This window comes from Lagenorhynchus albirostris, chromosome 4, assembly GCF_949774975.1.
Source record: "Lagenorhynchus albirostris chromosome 4, mLagAlb1.1, whole genome shotgun sequence".
Lineage (NCBI taxonomy): Eukaryota > Metazoa > Chordata > Mammalia > Artiodactyla > Delphinidae > Lagenorhynchus > Lagenorhynchus albirostris.
In genome coordinates, this window is record NC_083098.1 from 17,513,277 (window position 1) to 17,534,702 (window position 21,426).

Genomic DNA, 21,426 nt, shown 5'->3' on the forward strand with positions numbered 1-21,426 from the left:
AGGAATGCTGGCAGCCATCAGAAGCTGGAAGAGGCAAGGAATGAATTGTTCCCTACAGCCTCTGGAGGGAGCATGGACCTGCTGACACCTTGAAGCTTGTTTTGGATTTCTCTGGAAGAAAGTATTTCTGTTTCAGTTTATGGTTATTTGTGACAACAACCAATGAAACGAATTCGGAATCATTCCCTAACACTTAAAGTCACCACGGTAGAGATGATGGCTGATCAAGAAGTAGATGTTCCCGTATCTGGCTACTCTCCGTTACCAATGAATTGAAGCAAGACTGGGGATATTCAACATTTCCCGTATCATCATGCTTGAAGATCCAAGGAAAATCACAGATCTAGTACACTGTTAAAGTGGGTTTATCTTTAAAAAGAAGGCTAACAGTAAGATAGTTAATATTCCTGAAGAGGTAGATGTCCTTGTTAATAACTAAGGATTGTACTCTCCTTTCCTCCACAGCTTGAAATGGTTTTACACAACTTTATTAAATTTATTTCCCGGTAGTAGAATGCCACAGGGGTATCACTTGATCTAACAATTCAGCTGTAGCAGGGTGTATTAGTCAGGGTTATCCAGAGAAACAGAAGCTACAGGATGTGTATATATATAGAGAGAGATTTATTTTAAGAAATAAGCTCACATGATTTGGAGGCTTAGCAAGTCCAAAATCTGCAGGGTAGGCTGGCAGGCTGGAGACTCGGGGAGGAATTGCAGTTTGAGTCCAAAAGCCGGCTGCAGGCAGAATTCCTTCTTGCTTGGGGAAGTCAGTCTTTTTCTATTAAGGCCTTTATATGATTTGATAAGATCCACCTACACTATGGAGGGTAATCTGCTTAAGTTAAAGATTTAAGTTTTTTTAATACTTTAATTTTTTAACTGAAGTATCATTGATATACGATATTATATGTTACAGGTGTACAATATAGTGATTCATATTTTTTAAAGGTTACATTTCATTTATAGTCATTATAAAATGTTTGCTATATTCCCTGTTTTGTACAATATATCCTTGTAGCTTATTTTATACCTAATAGTTTGTACCTCTTAATCCCTTACCCCTGTACTGCCTCTCCCCACTGGTAACCACTAGTTTGTTCTCTAAATCTGTGAGTCTGCTTCTTTTTTGTTATGTTCACTAGTCTGTTTTATTTTTTTGGTTCCACATATAAGTGATATCATATAGTATTTGTCTTTCTCTTTCTGACTTATTTCACTTAGCATAATGCCCTCCAAGTCTATCCATGTTGCTGCAAATGGCAAAATTTCATTCTCTTTATGGCTGAGTAGTATTCCATTGTGTGTGTGTGTGTGTGTGTGTGTGTGTGTGTGTGTGTGTGTGTTTGTATATCACATAAACATTCAAATGTTAATCTCACTAAAAAAATACCTTCACAGAAACATCTAGAATAACGTTTGACCAAGTATCTGGATACTGTAACCTAGCTAAGTTGACCCAGAATATTAAACTTCACACAAGGAAAAAAGAACCCACTGTCATTGGGTTGGACATATGCATAGAATAAGAGCTCACCTTTTTGGATTCAAGATCATTTACTTTCATCTCGTGTCATTCAGTAATGTGTACACCTTTATCTCATTTTTTTTTACCTGGTTTTCATTTTCAGCAGGAAAAGCAGCCTTGAGTATCATCAAAGTTTGGGACTCATTTTGCCACCTGGCAAATGCATTTTGTAACCATCTCACTAGCATAAAACATGTGGGAAAGTTTCTTACTAGCTATTCATGGAGTGAGAAAATCTAGGCCCATCTGCTTTACAGACCTGAATCAAGAAAGGCTACTCTCAGGACCCGGTCTTAAGGGTGCTACAGAAGAGATCTAAGACATAAGGATGTTTTCACCTAAAAGTTTTTGACTGATTTTATTTAGAACAGTCTAACACATTCACTATAGAAAACAAAAGATCAGAGTTCAGCTGTGGCAGGAATCAACTACAAATTACTCATTCTGTTTCAGAAGATGATGTAATTTCTTCTCCCAGGGAGAGAAATGACACTCACCTTGGATCATGTGGCCATGCGCAGGAAAACAGAAGTCAATCCTCGATGGATCTGAGAAATGTCTCTTCCCTCACGCCTTCCTAGTTCTTTGGTTTCTTAGGAATATCAGCTGGGAAAGGATATGTATCGCAACCAAGAGAATCAGGGGGATTGTGAAGTGACCTGTCAATAACATAATAATGATGAATTAAATGTCTATTTTGTACCAGATGCTGTCCTGGTTACCACGGAGACAAGATGACGACAAAACATGGCCCTTGATCCTCTGTCTAGTGGGAGCAACAAATAAATGAGTCACTGTGATGCATGAGGGAGAGAGCTGCAGGCAAAGAGTTGACAGAAACAAAGGAGGGAGTGACTAACTCTGAGGGTCTAGGAAGACTTCACAGAGGAGGTGACCTTTGACCTGTACCTTGGAAGATGCTTAAGAGTCTAGCAGGAGGAATAACAGGAAACAGAGGATTCCAGAAACTGGGAGTTAACTTTTTGTTTATTTACTTACTGGTTTTATTACTGATTATTAAAGTACTGAAGATTCACTTAGAAAATATGGAATATACCAAAAAATTATAAAGAAGTAAAAAAATAAAACCAAAATGACCCATAACTTTAATATATAGATGCAATACAGCAGCAATAATTACTCTGCCATAATTCCTTATTTTCTTTTTCTATTCATTTTAACATAAAATTATATTTATTCTATAGCTATAACTTTGTATATTGTTTACTCTCAAAACATGTTCTATCATTTAAAAACTTGGTAAACTAATATTTGATAGCTTCTTGAAATCTCACCAAGCAGATTTATCACGATATTTGTAAAAGCACTAGTTTACTGTGGATTTCTGTGCTCCAGGTTTTCATTCATATAAGGCATGTCTTTGTGTGTAAACTTTTGTCATATTTTAGAAGTGGAAACCCTAGGTTAAAGTATTTGAACATTATTAATGCTCTTGATTACTAGCCATATTGTTTTCTAGGACAGTTGCAACAAATTATCACTAACAAAGTTGGAAAGTGCCTTTCTTACTAAACTATCAACTTTGCATAGAATTTTTAAAAACAGATTTTAGCATGCATTCAGTAAAGTGCACTAATCTCAAATGTATAGCTACTGGAATAGTATCACTTTTTACCTATTTGATAATGTAATAGGAAAAATTTTTGTTTCTTTTAAAAAATATGTATGTTGCATTTGTCATATTTGCTGTAAATATTTTTCCCAGATTGTTGTTTCTTTCCATTTTCTTTGTGATGTTTTCTGACAATCAAACATTTTATTGTTTGTGTTGTCAAGTTTTCCTGTCTTTTCTTTTGAGATGTCTTTCAAGTAGAATTCAAAATATTTCTAGATTTTTTTGAGACTTCTTCTTTGACTCATGGGTTATTCAGAAGTGTGTTGTTTAATTTCCAAATAATTTGGAGGATGATTCAGCTATATTTCTGCTACTGATTTCTAGTTTAATTCCATTGTGGTGAGAACATTCTTTATATGATTTCTAAGTTTGTTAAGGTGTGTTTTGTGGCCTATCGTGGTGAATTGTTGCATGAGCTTAAGAAGAATGTATGTTCTGCTGTTGTTGGATAGAGTGGTCTGCAGGTGTCAATAAGATCCAGTTGATTGTGCTCGCTTAGGGAGCACATATACTAAAATTGGAACGATACAGAGAAGATTAGCATGGCCCCTGCGCAAGGACGACACGCAAATTTGTGAAGCGTTCCATATATTTGTCTGTCATACAGAGTGAAGTAAGTCAGAAACAGAAAAACAAATACCGTATGCTAACACATATATATGGAATCTAAAAAAAAAAAAAAAATGGGGCTTCCTTGGTGGCGCAGTGGTTGAGAGTCCGCCTGCCGATGCAGGGGACACGGGTTCGTGCCCCGGTCCGGGAAGATCCCACATGCCGCGGAGCGGCTGGGCCTGTGAGCCACGGCCGCTGAGCCTGCGCGTCCGGAGCCTGTGCTCCGCAACGGGAGAGGCCACAACAGTGAGAGGCCCGCGTACCGCAAAAAAAAAATGGTCATGAAGAACCTAGGGGCAGGATGGGAATAAAGACGCAGAGCTACTAGAGAATGGACTTGAGGACACGGGGAGGGGGAAGGCAAAGTGAGAGATTGGCATTGACATATACACACTATGAAATGTAAAATAAATAGCTAGTGGGAAGCAGCCGCATAGCACAGGGAGATGAACTCGGTGCTTTGTGACTACCTAGAGGGGTGGGATAGGGAGGGTGGGAGGGAGATGCAAGAGGAAGGAGATATGGGGATATATGTATATGTATAGCTGATTCACTTTGTTATAAGGCAGAAACTAACACACCATCGTAAAGCAATTATACTCCAATAAAGATGTTAACAAAATAAACAAGATCCAGTTGATTGATAGCGCTACTCAGGTTATCCACATCCTTACTGATTTACTGCCCGCTTGATCCATCAGCTATTAACAGAGGGATGTTGAAGCCTCTATTTAAAATAGTGGATTTGTCTATAACTCCTTTCAGTTCTCTCAGTTTTTAACTCAAGTATTTTGGTACATATTTAGGTGCACTCTTGTTTAGGGTTGTTATGTCTTTTTGGAGAATTACACCCTTCATCATGATGTACTGCCTCTTTTTTTTTCTTTCGGTACGCGGGCCTCTCACTGCTGTGGCCTCTCCCGTTGCGGAGCACAGGCTCCGGACGCGCAGGCCCAGCGGCCATGGCCCACGGGCCCAGCCGCTCCGCGGCATGTGGGATCCTCCCGCACCAGGGCATGAACCCGCGTCCCCTGCATCGGCAGGCGGACTCTCAACCACTGCGCCACCAGGGAAGCCCAACTGCCTCATTTTATTCCTGATAATCTTTCTTGTTCAGAAGTCAGCTTTGTCTGAAATTAATATAGACACTCCAAGTTTCTTTAGTTAATGTTATCATGGTATATCTTTCTCCATCCCTTTATTTATAATCTCAGTCTTTATATATAAAATGGGTTTCTTATAGTTAGGTCTTGTTTTTCTTAATCCATGTTAACAATCTCTGTCTTTAACTGGTGTATCTAGACCATTCACATACATAACTCCACCATGAAAATCTGGTAGCATTCCTGGAGGTAAGAACCACAAAACTGTGGGGACTTTCCCCAAACACTGTGGTCCCAGGAGTTTCTCACTTGTAACAGTCCATATTCAGCCTCTGGAATTTCACTCAAAATTACCATTCAAGTATACAATTCTTTTTTTTCTTCCAGTTATATGCTATAATTTATGATATAATTGACAGCACCGCATAAGTTTAAGGTGTATAGCATAAAGATTTGATTTACATACACTGAGGAGTGACGCACACAATAAGTTTAGTGAACATCCATCATCTCCTATAGGTACAAAATTAAAGAAATAGAAAAGTTTTTTTCTTGTGATGAGAACTCTCAGGATTCAGTCTCTTAACTTTCTATGTAACATACAGCAAGCAGTGTTATATTTATCATGTTGTATATTACATCCCTGGTTCTTCTAATGCTTCTTGACTTGTGTGTAAATGCCACCTGTTTTCTCTAAAAATTAAATCATAATCTATGAAATTATGACAGAAAGGAATTACAAAATTTATTGTCGTTAGAACTCATGGTGCAAAAGTCATGATAGGTAAAATAGACAGCACATTAGCATGAAGCCAGTGGTACCAAACTGTGCTACTATTCATTGTATTCTTCACTGCCAGTTCCTCAAGTGTACAACGCTTAACTGACCAACGTCACTGAAAATCTGGACCAAGGAGATAAAGATTTAGCACATCTAGAAAACCATTTCTTTAAAGATACACAACCATGGCATAAGCATATTGTCTAAAAAGTGTCTATGAAGTATCCTTTTAAAATGGCTTAGTTTATATGGACACCAAGAGCATGCTACCACTGTAGACCTACAGAAAATCTCACAGAGCCAAGTCTTGGGAGCAGAGAGCCAAGGAGGAGTGACTTGGAAGGCAGAGTGGCTAAGCAAGGGTAGCCTTTACTGCAGCCCCTTGGGCTGCGCGTCTGGGGAGAGCATCTCTAAGAGCTTCTCAGAAACAGCAAAGTAAGTGTGAATTTTATATCTGATACCCAAAGCACCCCCCCCTTTATCCTGCTAGTGGCTTTGTCTGTATGTATTCAGAGCTGCTCAGTTTACAGGTCTGGTCAATGTCACACCATGTTATTATGCCCTAAAGGAATTTCACAGTCCCTGTGTACACCTCCCACATTCCTGCTGTGGCAAGTGAATAAAGGTTCCAGTCCAGTTTGGAGCAAATAAAAATCTGGACCACGCTGCGTGAGGTCACCTGGACAGCCTCTTGCAGCTCACCACTAGGACTACTAAATGCACTGTGTTAATTATATTACTGAAAGATTCAAGCCACAACAAAACTATAGTAATCAAAACAATGAAGTACTGGCTTAAAGATAGACATATAGGGACTTCCCTGGGGGCGCAGTGGTTAATAACCCGCCTGCCAATGCAGGGAACAATGGTTCGATCGCTGGTCCAGGAAGATCCCACATGCTGCGGAGCAACTAAGTCCGTGTGCCACAACTACTGAGCCTGTGCTCTAGAGCCCGTGAACCACAACTACTGAGCCCGTGTGCTGCAACTACTGAAGCCTGCGCACCTAGAGCCCGTGCTCCACAACAAGAGAAGCCACCGCAATGAGAAGCCTGCTCACTGCAATGAATAGTACCCCCACTAGCCACAACTACAGAAAACCCCCACACAACAACGAAGACCCAACACAGCCAAAAACAAAATAAATAAAATAAATAAAATTTTTTAAAAAGATAGACATATAGATCGATGGGAAAGAATTGAGAATCCAGAAACAAATCCTTACATTTTTGACAAGGATGTCAAGACAATTCAGTGGGGAAAGAATAATCTTTTCAACAAATGGTGCAAGGACAACTGGATATCCAAATGCAAAAGAATGAAGTTGGATCATTACCTTGCAAAATACAAAAATTAACCTAAGGGGAGCTTCAAGATGGCGGAAGAGTAAGATGCGGAGATCACCTTCCTCCCCACAAATACATCAGAAATACAGCTACATGTGGAACAACCCCTACAGAACACCTACTGAACGCTGGCAGAAGACCTCAGACCTCCCAAAAGGCAAGAAACTCCCCACGTACCTGGGTAGGGCAAAAGAAAAAAGAATAAACAGAGACAAAAGAATAGGGATGGGACCTGCACCAGTGGGAGGGAGCTGTGAAGGAGAAAATGTTTCCACACACTAGGAAGCCCCTTCGCGGGCGGAGACTGCAGGTGGCGGAGGGGGGAAGCTTCGGAATCACGGAGAAGAGCACAGCAACAGGGTGCGGAGGGCAAAGCGGAGAGATTCCCGCACAGAGTATCGGTGCCGACCAGCACTCACCAGGCCGAGAGGCTTCTCTGCTCACCCGCCGGGGCGGGCGGGGCTGGGAGCGGAGGCTTGGGCTTCGGTCGGAGCGCAGGGAGAGGACTGGGGTTGGCGGCGTGAACACAGCCTGCAGGGGGTTAGTGCGCCACAGCTAGCCGGGAGGGAGTCCGGGGAAAAGTCTGCACCTGCCGAAGAGGCAAGGGACTTTTTCTTACCTCTTCGTTTCCTGATGCGCGAGGAGAGGGGATTAAGAGCGCTGCTTAAAGGAGCTCCAGAGACGGGCGCGAGCCGCGGCTAAAAGCGCGGACCCCCGAGACAGACATGAGACGCTAAGGCTGCTGCTGCCGCCACCGAGAAGCCTGTGTGCGAGCACAGGTCACTCTCCACACCCCCATTCCGGGGAGCGTGTGCAGCCCGCCACTGCCAGGGTCCCGTGATCCAGGGACAACTTCCCCGGGTGAACGCATGGCGCGCCTCAGGCTGGTGCAACGTCACGCCGGCCTCTGCCTACGCAGGCCCGCCCCGCACTCCGTGCCCCTCCCTCCCCCCCCCCCCCCCCCCCCCGCCCCGGCCTGAGTGAGCCAGAGCTCCCGAATCAGCGGCTCCTTTAACCCCGTCCCGTCTGAGCGAAGAACAGACGCCCTCCGGCGACTTACACGCAGAGGCGGGGCCAAATGCAAAGCTGAGCCCCTGGGAGCTGTGAGAACAAAGAAGAGAAAGGGAAATCTCTCCCAGCAGCCTCAGAAGCAGCGGATTAAAGCTCCACAATCAACTTGATGTACCCTGCATCTGTGGAATACATGAATAGACAACGAATCATCCCAAACCGAGGAGGTGGACTTTGGGAGCAAGGGTATATATATTTTTTCCCCTTTTTCTCTTTTTGTGAGTGTGTATGTGTATGTTTCTGTGTGTGATTTTGTCTGTATAGCTTTGCTTTTACCATTTGTCCTAGGGTTCTGTCTGTCCGGTTTTTTTGTTGTTGTTGTTTGTTTTTCTAGTATAGTTTTTAGCACTTGTTATCACTGGTGGATTTGTTTTTTGGTTTGGTTGTTCTCTTCTTTCTTTTTTTAATTAAAAATTTTTTTATTAAAAATTTTTAATAATTATTTCTTAGTTTAATAACTTTATTTTTTAAATTCTATTTTATCTTCTTCTTTCTTTCTTTTTTTTCCTCCCTTTTATTCTGAGCCGTGTGGATGACAGGCTCTTGGTGCTCCAGCCAGGCGACAGGGCTGTGCCTCTGAGGTGGGAGAGCCAAGTTCAGGACACGGGTCCACAAGAGACCTCTCAGCTCCACGTAATATCAAACGGCGAAAAACACCCAAACATCTCCAGCTCAACGCCAAGACCCAGCTCCACGCAGCAACCAGCAAGCTACAGTGCTGGACACCCTATGCCAAACAACTAGCAAGGCAGGAACACAACCCCATCCATTAGCAGAGAGGCTGCCTAAAATCATAATAAGGCCACAGACACCACAAAACACACCACCAGATGTGGACCTGCCCACCAGAAACACAAGATCCAGCCTCATCCACCAGAACACAGGCACAAGTCCCCTCTACCAAGAAGCCTACACAACCCACTGAACCAAACTGAGCCACTGGGAGCAGACACCAAAAACAACGGGAACTACGAACCTGCAGCCTGCAAAAAGGAGACCCCAAACACAGTAAGTTAAGCAAAAGGAGAAGACAGAGAAACACACAGCAGGTGAAGGAGCAAGGCAAAAACCCACCAGCCCTAACAAATGAAGAGGAAATAGGCAGTCTATCTGAAAAAGAATTCAGAATAATTATAGTAAAGATGATCCAAAATCTTGGAAATAGAATGGGGAAAATAAAATAAACGTTTAACAAGGACCTAGAAGAACTAAAGAGCAAACAAACAGTGATGAAAAATACAATAAATGAAATTAAAAATTCTCTAGAAGGGATCAGTAGCAGAATAACTGAGGCAGAAGAACGGATAAGTGACCTGGAAGATAAAATAGTGGAAATAACTACTGCAAAGCAGAAAAAAGAAAAAAAAAGAATTGAGGACAGTCTCAGAGACCTCTGGGACAACATTAAGTGCACCAACATTTGAATTATAGGGGTCCCAGAAGAAGAAGAGAAAAAGAAAGGGACTGAGAAAATATTTGAAGAGATTATAGTTGAAAACTTACCTAATATGGGAAAGGAAATAGTTAATCAAGTCCAGGAAGCACAGAGAGTCCCATACAGGATAAATAAAAAGGAGAAACATGCCAAGACACGTATTAATCAAACAATCAAAAATTAAATACAAAGAAAAAACATTAAAAGCAGCAAGGGAAAACAACAAATAACACACAAGGGAATCCCCACAAGGTTAACAGCTGATCTTTCAGCAGAAACTCTGCAAGCCAGAAGGGAGTGGCAGGACATATTTAAAGTGATGAAGGAGAAAAACCTACAACCAAGATTACTCTACCCAGCAAGGTTCTCATTCAGATTCGATGGAGAAATTAAAACCTCTACAGACAAGCAAAAGCTAAGAAAATTCAGCACCACCAAGCCAGCTTTACAACAAATGCTAAAGGAACTTCTCTAGGCAAGAAACACAAGAGAAGGAAGACCTACAATAACAAACCCAAAACAATTAAGAAAATGGTAATAGGAACATACATATCAATACTTACCTTAAATGTAAATGGATGACATGCTCCAACCAAAAGACAGACTGGCTTGAATGGATACAAAAACAAGACCCGTATATATGCTGTCTACAAGAGACCCACCTCAGACGTAGGGACACATACAAACCTAAAGTGATGGAATAGAAAAAGATATTCCATGCAAATGGAAATCAAAAGAAACCTGGAGTAGCAATTCTCGTATCAGACAAAATAGACTTTAAAACAAAGACTATTACAACAGACAAAGAAGGACACTACATAATGATCTAGGGATCAATCCAAGAAGAAGATGTAACAATTGTAAATATTTATGCACCCAACATAGGAGCACCTCAATACATAAGGCAAACACTAACAGCCATAAAAGGGGGAATCGATAGTAACACAATCATATTAGGGGACTTTAACACCCCATTTTCACCAATGGACAAATCATCCACAATGAAAATAAATAAGGAAACACAAGCTTTAAATGATACATTAAACAAGATGGGCTTAATTGATATTTATAGGACATTCCATCCAAAAACAAGTGAATACACTTTCTTCTCAAGTGCTCATGGAACATTCTCCATGATAGATCATATCTTGGGTCACAAATCAAGCCTTGGTAAATTTAAGAAAATTGAAATCCTATCAAGTATCTTTTCTGACCACAACGCTAGGAGACTAGATATCAATTACAGGAAAAACTCTGTAAAAAATACAAACATATGGAGGCTAAACAATGCAGTACTTAATAACCAAGAGATCACTGAAGAAATCAAAGAGGAAATCAAAAAATACCTATAAACAAATGACAATGGAGACACAACCACCCAAAACCTATGGGATGAAGCAAAAGCAGTTCTAAGAGGGAAGTTTATAACAATAAAATCCTACCTTAAGAAACAAGAAACATCTCAAATAAACAACCTAACCTTACACCTAAAGCAATTCGAGAAAGAAGAACAAAAAACCCCAAAGTTCGCAGAAGGAAAGAAATCATAAAGATCAGATCAGAAATAAATGAAAAAGAAATGAAGGAAACGATAGCAAAGATCAATAAACTAAAAGCTGGTTCTTTAAGAAGATAAACAAAATTGATAAACCATTAGGCAGACTCATCAAGAAAAAAGGGAGAAGACTCAAATCAATAGAATTAGAAATGAAAAAGGCAAAAACTGACACTGCAGAAATACAAAGGATCATGAGAGATTACTACAAGCAACTCTATGCCAATAAAATGGACAACCTGGAAGAAATGGACAAATGCTTAGAAATGCACAACCTGCCAATACTGAATCAGGAAGAAATAGAAAATATAAACGGACGAATCACAAGCACTGAAATTGAAACTGTGATTAAAAATCTTCCAACAAACAAAAGCCCAGGACCAGATGACTTCACAGGCGAATTCTATCAAACATTTAGAGAAGACCTAACATCTATCCTTCTCAAACTCTTCCAAAATATAGCAGAAGGAGGAACACCCCCAAACTCATTCTACGAGGCCACCATCACCTTGATACCAAAACCAGACAAAGATGTCAAAGAAAGAAAACTACACGCCAATATCACTGATGAACATAGATGCAAAAATCCTCAACAAAATACTAGCAAACAGAATCCAACAGCACATTAAAAGGATCATACGTTATGATTAAGTGGGGTTTATCCCAGGAATGCAAGGATTCTTCAGTATACACAGATCAATCAATGTGATACACCATATTAACAAATTGAAGGAGAAAAAACATATGATCATCTCAATAGATGCAGAGAAAGCTTTGACAAAATTCAACATCATTTATGATAAAAACCCTGCAGAAAGTAGGCATAGAGGGAACTTTCTTCAACATAATAAAGGCCATATGTGACAAACCCACAGCCAACATCATCCTCAATGGTGAAAAACTGAAACCATTTCCACTAAGATCAGGAACAAAACAAGGTTGCCCACTCTCACCACTATTATTCAACATAGTTTTTGAAGTTTTAGCCACAGCAATCAGAGAACAAAAAGAAATAAAAGTAATCCAAATCAGAAACGAAGAAGTAAAACTGTCACTGTTTGCAGATGACGTGATACTATACATAGAGAATCCTAAAGATGCTACCAGAAAACTACAAGAGCTAATCAATGAATTTGGTAAAGTAGCAGGATACAAAATTCATGCACAGAAATCTCTTTCATTCCTATACACTAATGATGAAAAATCTGAAAGTGAAATTAAGAAAACACTCCCATTTACCATTGCAACAAAAAGAATAAAATACCTAGGAACAAACCTACCTAAGGAGACATAAGACCTGTATGCAGAAAACTATAAGACACTGATAAAAGAAATTAAAAATGATACAAAGAGATGGAGAGATATACCACGTTCTTGGTTTGGAAGAATCAACATTGTGAAAATGACTGTATTACCCAAAGCAATCTACAGAGTCAATGCAACCCCTATCAAACTACCACTGGCATTTTTAAACAGAACTAGAAGAAAAAATTTCACAATTTGTATGGAAACACAAAAGACCCTGAATAGCCAAAGCAATCTTTAGAAAGAAAAGCAGAGCTGGAGGAATCAGGCTCCCTGACTTCAGAGAATATGGTAGTGGCACAAAAACAGAAATATAGATCAATGGAACAGGATAGAAAGCCCAGAGATAAACCCACACACATATGGCCACCTTATCTTTGATAAAGGAGGCAAGAATATACCTTGGAGAAAAGAGATCCTCTTCAATAAGTGATGCTCAGAAAACTGGACAGCTACATGTAAAAGAATGAAATTAGAACCCTCCCTAACACCATACACAAAAATAAACGCAAAATCGATTAAAGACCTAAATGTAAGGCCAGACACTATCAAACTCTTAGAGGAAAACATAGACAGAACATTCTATGACATAAATCACAGTAAGATCCTTTTTGACCCACCTCCTTGAGAAATTGAAATAAAAACAAAAATAAACAAATGGGACCTAATGAAACTTAAAATATTTTGCACAGCAAAGGAAACCATAAACAAGACCAAAAGACAACCCTCAGAATGGGAGAAAATATTTGCAAATGAAGCAACTGACAAAGGATTAATCTCCAAAATTTACAAGCAGCTCAATAACGAAAAAACAAACAACCCAATCCAAAAATGGGCAGAAGACCTAAATAGACATTTCTCCAAAGAAGATATACAGATTGCCCACAAACACATCAAAGAATGCTCAACATTATTAATCATTAGAGAAATGCAAATCAAAACTACAATGAGATATCATCTCACACTAGTCAGAATGGCCATCATGAAAAAATCTAGAAACAATAAATGCTGGAGAGGGTGTGAAGAAAAGGAAACTCTTGCACTGCTGGTGGGAATGTGAATTGGTACAGCCACTATGGAGAACAGCATGGAGGTTCCTTACAAAACTACAAATAGAACTACCATATGACCCAGCAATCCCACTACTGGGCATATACCCTGAGAAAACCATAATTCAAAAAGAGTCATGTACCAAAATGTTCATTGCAGCTCTATTTACAATAGCCAGGAGATGAAGCAACCTAAGTGTCCATAATCGGATGAATGGATAAAGAAGATGTGGCACATATATACAATGGAATATTACTCAACCATAAAAAGAAATGAAATTGAGTTATTTGTAGTGAGGTAGATGGACCTAGAGTCTGTCACACAGAGTGAAGTAAGTCAGAAAGAGAAAGACAAATACCGTATGCTAGCACATATATATGGAATCTAAGAAAAAAACAATGTCATGAAGAACCTAGGGGTAAGACGGGAATAAAGACAAAGACCTACTAGAGAATGGACTTGAGGATATGGGGAGGGGAAAGGTAAGCTGTGACAAAGTGAGAGAGTGGCATGGACATATATACACTACCAAACGTAAAATAGATAGCTAGTGGGAAGCAGCCGCATAGAACAGGGAGATCAGCTCGGTGTTTTGTGACCACCTAGAGGGGTGGGATAGGGAGGGTGGGAGGGAGGGAGATGCAAGAGGGAAGAGATATGGGAACATATGTATATGTATAACTGATTCACTTTGTTATAAACCAGAAACTAACACACCATTGTAAAGCAATTATACTCCAATAAAAACGTTAAGAAAAACAAAACAAAACAAAACAAACTAAACCCACCTCTTCTCTCAGACGCTGCAGCCTAGAAGCGGCTTCTGAAGCACTCCCTCAGCCATGCACATGTACCTGCTAGGACCCCAGCCTCCCAGGCAAGGAAGCCCCTCACACTCTATCAGAAACAGTGGCTGTTCCCTGGACCAAACGAGTTTTGTAATAAAATTGTTCCTTGTCCATGTGAAACTGAGGAAAATGGGAGCAACGCACTTAACTTTTTATGAAGCTAAAATTGAAATAACTCTTTTATTCTGATGTTATGCCCTTTTTAAATTTGTGATGTTAAAATGTTCTTTTTTTCACCTTATGGAGATAGTAGATGCTGGTTCTTTTTTTGTTTGCTTGTTTTTGGGGGGGGGGGTTTGCTAGGTCACTTTTAAATTTCCAAGGGGGAAATACATTATTCAGGATCTTCTACACTTGCCTGATTATACAACTCTTTCACTGAAAAGCACTTAATAGAAACTATTTTTCCATTTACTATTTTTTTCTATTAACTATCTTTGTTAGTTGCTTTCATTTTGCCCCATTTGGCAAAATTAAATGGTTGGGAAACTCCCCTCCGCAATTTTAGAAATATATATCTTACTGACCCATTAAATACAATAACCTGAGAAACAGTGATCAAAAATGTCTTTCAGAGGAGCACCACAGGAAGTTGAATCCAGTGTCAATAAAATGTGTTCAAAACAGATACCATTATGGTTACAATGTACTTCAAATGAATACCAAAAAGTAACAGTGGAGCAGCTTAGCAGGTATAAAAATAATCCTTTAAAACTGCAAATGATGTGCAAACATGTCACTCCTCAAAAACCTTGGCAGGAAGAGTTAATGGAAAATCTATTTATTATCTGGGGACTTCCCTGGTGGTCCAGTGGTTAAGACTCCATGCTTCCAATGAAGGGGGCACGGGTTTGATCCCTGATGGGGGAACTAAGATCCCACATACCGCAGTGCAGCCAAAAAAAAAAAAGTCTATTTGTTCTTAAAGACTGCTGGTCTCATAAATCTTTTTCTTGCTTTAATAGTTTTAACAATCATCCTTTTAAAAAAACAATTTACTTTAAAAAAATGTTTATTGGCGTATAGTTGATTTACAATGTTGTGTACAGCAAAGTGAATCAGTTATATATATACATATATCCACTCTTTTTTAGATTCTTTTTTCATATAGGCCATTATAGAGTACTGAGTTGAGTTCTCTGTGTTATATAGTGGGTCCTTATTACTTATGTAGTTTATATATAGTAGTGTATATATGTCAATCCCAATTTATCTATCCCTCCCTCACCCCCTGGTAACCATAAGTTTGCCAAACAATTTACTTTTATTTTAACAACTTCAGTAAAGTCAGAGCAAAATATTAATGTAAAGTCTAAAATTGTTCATTCCTATGGTCAGAAAAATTATATTTTACCCATAAATGGTAATAATGTCAGTAACGGTATAAGTCTCCATGTGTCTCTTCTGACATATTTTAGGATTCAAGTCTACATTACTAAAAATTTGTAAGCCCATTTACCTGCATCTCTTACTCCCTGGACAAATTTCTGTGACAGTAGACTTAAAGTCTGATACTGAGATGTGAATATGGTCCCTAAAGGATTAGAACAATGGCCTGGATATCATTATAGAATCATGGTATTTTTCATAAATTTCTTGGTTCAGCATTTCTCAACAGTGTTTCTATTAAGCGCTTTCAATAAAAGAGTTGTATAGTCATGCAAGTTTAGAAGATCCTGAATAATGTATTTCTCCCTTGGAAATTCACAATACACACTGGCCATTAAAGGTTCTAAGAAGCCCTGCCCTAAAAAAACCTCTTCAGCCTGGTTTAATACAGTTTTCCCAAACTTTCTTTAGCATTTATCATTCATGAATGGAACACACTTGGAGAAACAATGATCTAATTCAGGGTATTTTATTGGTTGTAAAACTAGGACCAGAGAAAGGTTAAGAGATTTTGTTCAAGATTGCCCAAGAAAGTAATAGCCATCAGGACCAGAAACCCAGGTTCCCCCAATACTCTATTATGACATGCTGCCTTTGTTCGGCCTCATAAAAACTTTGGAAATTATTATGGAAAACCTGTTATGAAAGTGAAACAGAGAAAACCCAGGTGGATACAAAGTGCGTTCTTATCAATTTCCATTCCTTTCCAGTTGATGTTACCAGAACATTTTTTAAAACTTGGTGGTGTGTGCATAAATGGGAAGCTTGTAATTGGTGAATGGTGTAGAGAAATTGCTTTTTCTTCAGGCTACTGTTATTCAGATTATGTTTGAATGTATGAAAATTTAGGACAAAGATGTTAGCTTCTAAGTAACACACTGAAGCCCTCTGTATCTAAGGATCAAGATATAACGGGTTGAGATAGTATGAACTTGGATACTCTGTGTCACAGATTATGTATTTTGGACAATTTATCTAACAACTGATCCTTAAAACATAAAACAATACACTATACAACAGCAGTCCCCAACCTTTTTGGCATCAGAGATCGGTTTCGTGGAAGACAATTTTTTCACGGACGGGAGTTGGCGCGGGGTTGGCGGGGGGATGGTTCAGGAGGTAATGCGAGTGATGGGGAGCGGCAGATGAAGCTTCGCTTGCTCACTGGCTGCTCACCTCCTGCTGTGCAGCCGGGTTCCTAACAGACAAGGCACCCTTCCGCGGCCTGGGGGTTGAGGGCCCCTCCTATACAGTGTAAGCACTCCACAAAACCTGTTCATGTTTATTTAGTAATCCCTAATACCTTTTTTCATTTAGAAATTTCTAAACTTTAATTTAACCAACCTCCATTTAAAAAAATACTTTTAAAATGTTTGAATAATTGTCATGTGGCATTACTGTCTCCTATCAGAATAGAATTAGTCACATACTTTCTATTACTTTGGAATATTGTGAGATGGTTAATTATAGTGTACCTGAATGATTTCCAGTAGTCCCTTGAAAAAGGCCTCAGGATCCATTTTGTACCAATGGGTTAAGAAAAGCAAAATAAACACACTTCCAATTTCATAGTTCTTTTTTTCTGTGTAAAAACCACTTTTTAAAAGAGATAGTCATTAAGAAAGATTTGTAAGGGGGTGGGGCAGTACAGGGGTAGGGGATTAGGAGATAAAAACTATTATGTATAAAATAAGCTACAAGGAACAAGGACCTACTGTATAGCACAGGGAACTGTATTCAGTATCTTGTAATACCTATAATGGAAAAGAATCTGAAAACAATATATATATATATGTATATATATATATACACACACACACACACACATATAAAACTGAATCACTTTGCTGTACACTTGAAACACTGTAAATCAACAATACTTCAATAAAAAAATAAAATAAAATAAGGTACAAAGATATAGTATACAACACAGGGAATATAGCCAATATTCTATAATAACTATAAATGGAGTATAACCTTTAAAAATTATGAATCACTACATCGTACACCTGTAACTTACATAATATTGTACATCAACTATACGTCAAAAAGAAAATACTCAAAAAAAGATTTGTAAATTTTTTTCTAATTAATTTTTATTAGAATATAGTTGCTTTATAATATTGTGTTAGTTTCTGCTGTACAGCAAAGTGAATCAGTTATACATACACCTATATCCCCTCTTTTTTAGATTTCCTTCCCATTTAGGTCACCACAGAGCACTGAGTAGAGTTCCCTGTGCTATACAGTAGGTTCTCACCAGTTGTAAATGTTTTTAAGAAACACATCTCCAAATTAACCCACATAAAAATCTTGTAATAGTCAGAGAATAGAACTTCAGAATAGTCTTCATATAATTCATATAATTAATGACAGAAGTGGTTAGTGACACTTTGTTTCAAAAATGTACAATTTAATATTCATAACTTACAGCCCTCCTTTTGTTTTCTTTTAATTTTCTATATGAGGACAATTTTTTTTCCCCACTGAGACTATACTTATTAATATTTATTTATTTTTTCTGCGCTGGGTCTTATTTGTGGCACACGGGATCCTCACCATGGCATGTAGACTTCTTAGTTGCAGCATGCATGTGGGATCTAGTTCCCTGACCAGGGATCAAACCCGGTCCCCCCGAATTGGCAGCGCGGAGCCTCAGCCACTGGACCACCAGGGAAGTCCTGAGACTATATTTAAATTACAGAGGAAGAACATGTTAAAATTTCTTTATAGCCTCATGTCACTTCTCTGTTTATTGTACACTCCACCTTCAGAATCCTGTCCTTGTTCTTCTAAACTTCTGTTGCAGGCAGAATTCTAATGTCCTCCATGGTCTCTGTCCTCTAATGGTTTCCCCATCATTATATAAGTTACATAGCAAAAGGATTTGACAGGTGCAGTTAAGTGTATTAATCTGTAGACCTTAAGCCAGAGAGAGGATCTAGGAGGGCTTAACCTAATCACATGAGCCCTATAAAAGCATAGAGTTTTCTCCAGCTGGTAGTAGAAGTCAGAGAGATTCCAAATATGTGAAGGATTTGACATGCCATTTCTGCCTTTGAAGATGGAGTCGGCCATGTGGTAAAGAATATGAACAGCTTCTGGGAGCTGAGAGCAGCCCCCAGCTGACAGCCAGCAAGGAAATGGGAATGACAGTCCTACAACCACAAGGAACAGAATGCTGCCAACAACCTGAAAAGGCTGGAAGAGGATTCTTCTCCAGAACCTCTAAGATAAGAGCCCAGTCCAGCCTATACATGAATTCTTAAAAAAATATGTTAAAGAAATGTCTACCAATTCTTGTGATATTAAGTTTTTTTTTAAAGTCAAGAATGTCAAATTTTGTAAAATGCCTGTACACATCTGCAAAGATACTCCTATCATTTCTCTCCTTTATCTATTAATCTAGTTAGTTATTATTGTTGCCTTAGTAATTTTCCTTGTATCCCTGGTATGAATCCAATGAGGGCATAGACTGTTACTGCATTAATTTGCTACTGGATTCTAACTGTCCTTTATGGGACAACCTGGGTAATCTTAAGGAGAAGAGAAGGTTAATTTCACTTCGGTCTCCTATAGGAAATCTCTTAAGGCATAGGCAGCTGCTGAGGTTATTTTATCACTTTTTCTGTTTTTCTACTGTAGAATAAGTTATAATACTGTGTTCATTACAGACGTGGAAAAGTAAAGTAATCAACCAGCAGGGGCCATCCATAATGACCATATCCCAAGTATAATAGCCAGCCTCCAAACTGGCCCCCAATGATCACTGCATCCTGGTATACATGACCTTGGGTAGCCTCCTGCCATATTAGGTAGCCATAGGATATTGCAAAAAATAATAGGTCGTGATTTCTAAGCCTAAGTCATAAAAGATGTTGCAGTTGCAGCTTCTATATTGTTCTCTCTCGAATCACGTGCTCTGGGGGAAGGCAGGTGCCATGTCGTAAGGTCATGCAAGCAGCCCTACGGAGAGGCTTACATAATGAAGAGCTAAAGTCTCCTACCAACAGCCATGTGAATGAACCATCTTGGCGATGGATCCTTAAATACCAGTGAGATTCCAGATGACCACAACCACAGCCAATGTTTTGCCTGCAACCTCATGAGACATCCCAAGTTAAACCATCCAATTAAGCCACTCCTTTATTTCTGACCCACAGAAACTATACAATAATAAATGTTTGCTTTTTAAGTCACTGAGTTTTAGGGTCATTTTTTTTACTCAATAGATAACTAATACCAAGTTTCATATAGTTTCCTCCCAACAGAATTGCTGAAAGGTACCTACCTCTCCAAAACCTTTCTTTCCTCATAATGGATCTTTTTCATTACTTTAACCTGGTGTCCAGTGGCTAAGACTCCACGCTCCTAATGCAGGGGGCCCGGGTTCAATCCCTGGTCAGGGAACTAGATCCCACATGCCGCAACTAAGAGTCCGCATGCCACAACAAAGATCCCGCATGCCGCAACTAAGACCCAGTGTAGCCAAATAAATAAATAAATAAATATTTTTTTTAAAAAAAGATAATTGCCTCTCACCCAGGCTGTGAAAGTGAGAGTTCCTCTTCCTGAATGATGGTCTGCCCTCACCATTTCCCTAATGACTATTTTCCCAAATAATGCCCATACAGTGGGAAAATCTTGGCCCAGAAAAAAATCATCCAGAAACGTAAATCTTAGAATACTTATTTCCCTGTGGTTATCTCTTTTTTCCTCTCTGTCAAGATATAAGTATAATGTGAATAAATTGTTAGAGAAAGGAGCAAATGTGCCATTATCCTTGGTTCTGAGACATAATTATACTCTAAAGCATTTATCTCAATCTTTCTGAATAACCTAGAGTTTTATAAAATACAGGCCCCACACCTAGGCCTCACTCTAATGGCTCTGATTCAGTACGTCTGAAGTGAGACCCAGGAATCAGTGGTTTTTTTTAATTGCGAAATTATTCTGATGATTATCCACTGTTAATTTGTCTTTTTACTAAAACCACATGAATTCCTTATTATGTTTCTTTGTCTCCTCCCTCTGAAATATAAGCTCTATGAAGGAAGATATTTTTGTCTATTTTGTTCACTGATGTATCCCCAGCAACTAGTACTATGCCTGGCACACGGTAGGTAATCAATAAATGTTGAATAAACAATTGTAAAAGTTGATGAGCAGTATGGGAAGAAACAGATCTGGGAATGCAACATGGAGTATTTATAATTTAAAGGGTTATAGTAGGATAGACTTCATTGAGAAATGACTTGAGGATATAACAGAGTGTACCATGTGAACATCTGGAGGAAGAGGGTTCCAGGCAAATGAAAAAGCAGTACAAAGATCTTGAGTCTGGGATAGTCCCAGAAACATCAAAAAGACCAGAGTGGCTGAAGTGAAATGAGTAAGGAGAGGACTGAGAGACAGAAAATCAAAGGAGTAAATGGGGCCAGATCACACATGGCCTTATAGATACGAAAGAACGTTGGCTCTTATTTTAAGAAATGAAGAGCTATTGCAGTGTTTTGAAGAAAGCCATTGCATATTTAAAAGCTCATTCTGGCTGTTTGTGTTGAGAATAGAACGTCGAGCACAGATGGAATTAGGGAGACAAGGCAGAAGGTAGGCTGAGCCTTATTTAAGTGACTTCAGGAAAAATTGTAAGAAAGAAGTTGGATACAATGAGTAAACAGAGCCTTTTTGAGGTTTGCTGAAAAGGGGAACAGAGAAATGATTCAAGCAAAGGTTTTATGTTTTAAGATGGTAGACATAATAGTGT

At 39.1% G+C, this 21,426-nt stretch overlaps 1 long non-coding RNA gene and 1 other non-coding gene across 3 annotated transcripts in view; one reads left to right on the forward strand and one right to left on the reverse strand.

Annotated features, from left to right (window-relative positions):
* The window catches only part of LOC132519651 (uncharacterized), a 35,959-nt gene that overhangs the window by 10,123 nt on the left and 4,410 nt on the right, over positions 1-21,426 (reverse strand). For both annotated transcript variants that reach the window (XR_009540228.1, XR_009540227.1), the window contains one exon: positions 2,026-2,187. This is a non-coding gene — a long non-coding RNA (uncharacterized LOC132519651). The remainder of the gene's footprint in view (positions 1-2,025; positions 2,188-21,426) is intronic.
* Positions 3,652-3,758, forward strand: LOC132520143 (U6 spliceosomal RNA). The gene has a single exon (XR_009540503.1). It is a non-coding gene; the product is annotated as a U6 spliceosomal RNA (small nuclear RNA).